Raw genomic sequence first — 4,784 nt, forward strand, 5'->3', positions numbered from 1 at the left:
CATGCGTAGTCTCACGCATGCGTGGAATTCAACAACCAAGCTTTCCCGCTTTGATCGATCTCTTTCTTACTGGCCAGCGATTGAGCAAGGACGTGTCTAGCTGTCTCTCCATCTTCCGAACTCACGCTAGACAGCTCACATCAATATACCAACGTCCCAACAACCATGTTCTGACACACCGAAGACGTCTCAACAAACAAGATTAAAGATGTATATAACTTTCCACCATGAATAAATATTGTTTGTGTTGATAGTCTGGAGTTCAGCGTTCCGTTCAATTCCTAATTTAATATAGGAAAGTCAGGTGTACATCTAATGATGTATAACCCACTTTCCTATACGCTTATTCCAGATAAAAATATTAAAAAAAGGTAAAATGATAGTATCACTAGCAGTTTTAGGATCCCCTAATGACACTATTCACAAATATATAAATTTAAAATCTGTTTTGATATGCACAGCACCAGTAACAATTGCAGAATAGCAGAAACAAAGGCGTAATGGCTACAATCAATTACAACTTCCTCGCCTCTGCTATGAGCAAAACCAGAATATCCAATCCAGATATAGAGAAATAGACCAGACGTTGGAGAGAATACTTATATCTAAATTTCTACGCAACATCCGATACTATTAACCCCTTAACATTCAGATTATTCTTATTTCTTTATTGCCTACAAGGGGCTAAACATAGAGGGGACAAACAAGGACAGACAAAGGTATTAAGTCGATTACATCGACCTCATTGCGTAACTGGTACTTAATTTATCGACCCCGAAAGGAAGAAAGGCAAAGTCAACCTCGGCGGAATTTGAACACAGAACATAACGGCAGACGAAATACTGCTAAGCATTTCGCCCGGCGTGCTAACGATTCTGCCAGCTCGCCGCCTTTAGCATTCAGATTATTCTGTCAAATGTAATGCTCATTTATTCACATTGATAAAAATTAATCACGCATTGCTTTGTAACTTTGCGATTTCAATGTGTTATTTTTATAACAATACTGTAGGGTTAGTGTAGGAAGCCAAATCTGGCCAGTTTGATTATAAAACAGGTAGAACGTCTTGGCCAGATATGGGCGGTTTAAATGCTAAAGGGTTCATCACTGCATGTCAGCATACGCTGCATGGACTTTCAGCTAGGCAGTGGGGTGATATACATGAACTAATAAATCTGAAGGTCAGACCTGTTCGTCCAGCTGACCATTTCCTTACAAGCTAACATGATGTTACACAAGACAATATAAAACCATTCTACAATGAAAAAAAATACTTTGGTTATTTCTGTAAGAAACCTTTCTGTTTTCAATGAAAATGAATTAACGTTATGTACAATACTTATTAATCTTCATTGTCAAACATTGAGTAAAAGAAATAACGCCAACTACTATAACATGTTTAATTGAGAAATCTCTACACGATCCTATAAAAGCCAACGTGACAGTCTTTACACGAAAGAATTTGAGAGCCACTACTCTAACAAAAGAAAGGTCCTTAATCCTCGCGATTCATCTAGGAGACTTCTACAAGAAGCAAATAAAGACCTTTAAAGAGCTTACGCTTGAGCTAGCTAGTGGGTGTTTAGTTGGTCTCAACTAGTAAGCTACTTCAAGAATCTAATAGTGTTCTCTGTTTGAACCAACAAGAAACTGTAGGTGACCCAACTAGAAAGCATTTCCTCGTGCTAAAAAGAGAGTCAGTATTTGAACAAAGGAAGCTAATAAGGAACAATCTACCTGAGTCAACCAGTAAATCTCTACGTAAACCTATCTCCTTCAAATCATAATCTAAACCTTAAAAAGAAAGATTATTTAAACTAACCCGAAATATTCTGCGTTTGAAACAAATTGGAATAGTCATGGCTGGAACGATTGTTTTTATTATGGCTCTGCTTCGACAGAAGTAACAACTGTATGAACCGTAACAACAACAGTTTATCTAACTAATAATTCTTGTCGCAGTGTTATGTGACTTATTTCTAGGACAATTTAGTTTTGTAGAGGACATCCTCCCCGAAATATTTATATAAAGTTGTTGAACTTGATACTACAAACTAACGAAGCTTTCGTTAATCTCTCAATGCAACTGCTGCTTACTGCAGTAAATGCTGCTATACTGTCACCAATTATTAGCAAAAGCCGGCATCAGCCGGCATTGAGAGAGCGGTTTTACTAATGATCACTACGCAATGTAGGTTATAGGATGTGAACAGCCAACATTTTGGCAAAGAAACAACTTATTCTAATATTTAAAAGAGAAAGAATATTTCTGATTAAAACACTGATAAAAAAAATTCAATACATAGAATACTACCAAACCAGCAAAGGAGCTAATGGAAAAGACTAATTTGACAGGATTTTGTACACATGATAGAAATAATTACGACCCCTTAGGCACCGCTCGACTCTTTGTGGATGGTAAAAAAGATGTTATACATTTCTTAAATTACTCAAATTGGTAACAAATTTAAAATGAATAAGGAAAAAATCGAAAAATACAAAAAGAAATCCCGTGCATGATGTTCAAAGTAAAGAACATTATTTAAAATTTATTTTACCTTATTTTACTTGTAGACTTCTTCACAACACGTTAATGGAACACCTTTTATCTTGATATTGAGAAATTATTATTCCATGTATATGTGACTGTAAATGAACTGTAAATGAATGTTTAAATGTTGAAAGGTTTTCATAGCTTCAGTTATATAAATTAATGTTAAATACCACAGAACAAAGAATACCGTTTCATTTAACATGCATTTTATGGCAAACGAGGAAATCTTTATTACATAAAAAGGTAAATTCAAATTAGTAACAGCTGGAAGTAGATAAAACATTATTTTATTTCTTCAATCTGATTGCTTACACACATCGTGTATTCATGCTTAGGAATGACGCCTAATAGAAGGGAATGCCACTACTAAAGGGGCTATTGTTTTGTCTACTAATTTTCTTTCCTTTAGAAAAGAATTATAAATCAGTTAAGTAATTGTAGAAAGGTTATTGACAAGAGCTAGTCACAGATGGCAATGTTGAGTGGATAGGGTTGGGTGCTATTACATCAAGTGCGATTTTGTAAATATCTGCGACAGTTGGTACAACCTAAGCAGCAGGAACATTAAATATTTGACGAGTGTTTCGTTACTCTATAATGCTAATCTTTCGTAGTAATATTGGCATATTAAAGATGGTAGAAAGCCATTCTAATGCAATATTCACTGAAAATTTTCTGAAAATCTTTTAATTGCTTTCTCTGCATGGGTACTAGAAAACAACCACGAGACAATCGTGATCTTGCTGATGTTACTTAATGCTATACCCGGTCAACCATGTGTGAGTAGACAGACATGTAGTTAAATACATACCAACTGTGACCCACTTGTCTATTTTTGAAACGTGTTGTTTCTAGGATTAAATTATTTGAGGTAATTTTTTTTTTAAGACAGCTAAGTATGACTTGAAGAAGATTTGTGTGTTATTTTAGCACTCTTCCTGTAGACAGTCACTCGCTGGTTTGTGATCTAGCCCAGGGGTTTTCAAACTGTGGTCCCCGTACCACAGGGGGCCCGCAAGGACAAAACAGGGGGTCCGTGGACGGCAAATACTTTTTATGGGCAATTTGATTTTATATATGTTTTTTAATCGAAATCTTTTAATTGACAATAAACCTATTTGTTAAATATTGTTAAATAAATAAATGTATATATATGTTATTTTAAGCAAATATTTATGTGTAAATTTCATAAGCGTTTATAAAGGGGTCCCTAAGGTAAAGCCTGAAATATAAAGGGGTCCGCAAGTCAAAAAGTTTGAAAACCCCTGATTCTAGCCTATTCGATTTAGCCTTCTCTAATCAAAGTCATCCATAAGCATGCGAGTAGTAAGTTTAACAAAATGAAAGTTGTGACGGATTTTTCCCTTTGAACGGCACATCGAGAAATTTATTTTTTGTAACGAAACACTTTCAAATTTCGAACACTGGTAGAATGCGTCATATAAAACATCTTTTACTCTTAGTGTTGTTGAGAAAAGTTTATATTTTTAAAGTTATTTCGTGTTAAAGTTGTCGTATTTCGGTAATTTCAACCAATCAATGACGTGTATTCAGCTGAATAAAATTACTGCCGCTGTTTGTCAAGAACAACTATCGGCGGTGTATATTTCGTTTGTCACTGTTATTTATGACATTGTTCGTGCGTTTGTACTGGTTTTAGCTTTAGGGTTTTAGGGTTAGGGTTTTAGGGTCAGGGTCAGGGATAGGGTTTTAGGCTTAGGGTTAGGGTTCGGGTTTTAGAGTTAGGGTTAGGGTTCGGGTCTTAGAGTTAGGGTTAGGGTTCGGGTTTTAGGGTTACGGTTAGGGTTAAGGTTTTAGAGTTAGGGTTAGGGTTAGGGTTGGGATTTTAGGATTAGAGTTACGGAAAAATGTGAAAAATGAAGAGATTGGAGGGGGACGGAGACAAAAATGTGTTTCCGAAAATAGTAGCTGAAAAACAGGAAAAAAAAACTAAAAGCAGTAGAAATGCACGAACGATTGTGGTGGTGTCATGAAGTAAACATGCTTCTGATACACTCGTTTATTCATACAAACGTAACTGAGATGAAATATGTCATAAATAACAGTGACAAACGAAATATACACCGCCGGAAGTTGTTGTTGACAAGCTACAGCAGTAATTGTTTTCATCTCAATAGACGTCATTGATTGGTTGAAATTACCGAAATACGACAACTTTAACGCGAAATAACTTCGAAAATACACAATTTTCTCAAAATATTCTTTATGT

At 35.5% G+C, this 4,784-nt stretch overlaps 1 protein-coding gene across 1 annotated transcript in view; it reads right to left on the bottom strand.

Annotated features, from left to right (window-relative positions):
- The window catches only part of LOC106876244 (carbohydrate sulfotransferase 11), a 29,559-nt gene extending 26,565 nt beyond the window's left edge, over nucleotides 1-2,994 (bottom strand). Inside the window, exon 1 of the mRNA XM_014924732.2 lies at nucleotides 2,559-2,994. The gene's annotated coding sequence lies outside the window, so the exon portion shown is untranslated. The remainder of the gene's footprint in view (nucleotides 1-2,558) is intronic.
- Between the last annotated feature and the right edge of the window lie 1,790 nt (nucleotides 2,995-4,784).

The sequence above is a fragment of the Octopus bimaculoides genome, chromosome 3 (genome assembly GCF_001194135.2).
Source record: "Octopus bimaculoides isolate UCB-OBI-ISO-001 chromosome 3, ASM119413v2, whole genome shotgun sequence".
Lineage (NCBI taxonomy): Eukaryota > Metazoa > Mollusca > Cephalopoda > Octopoda > Octopodidae > Octopus > Octopus bimaculoides.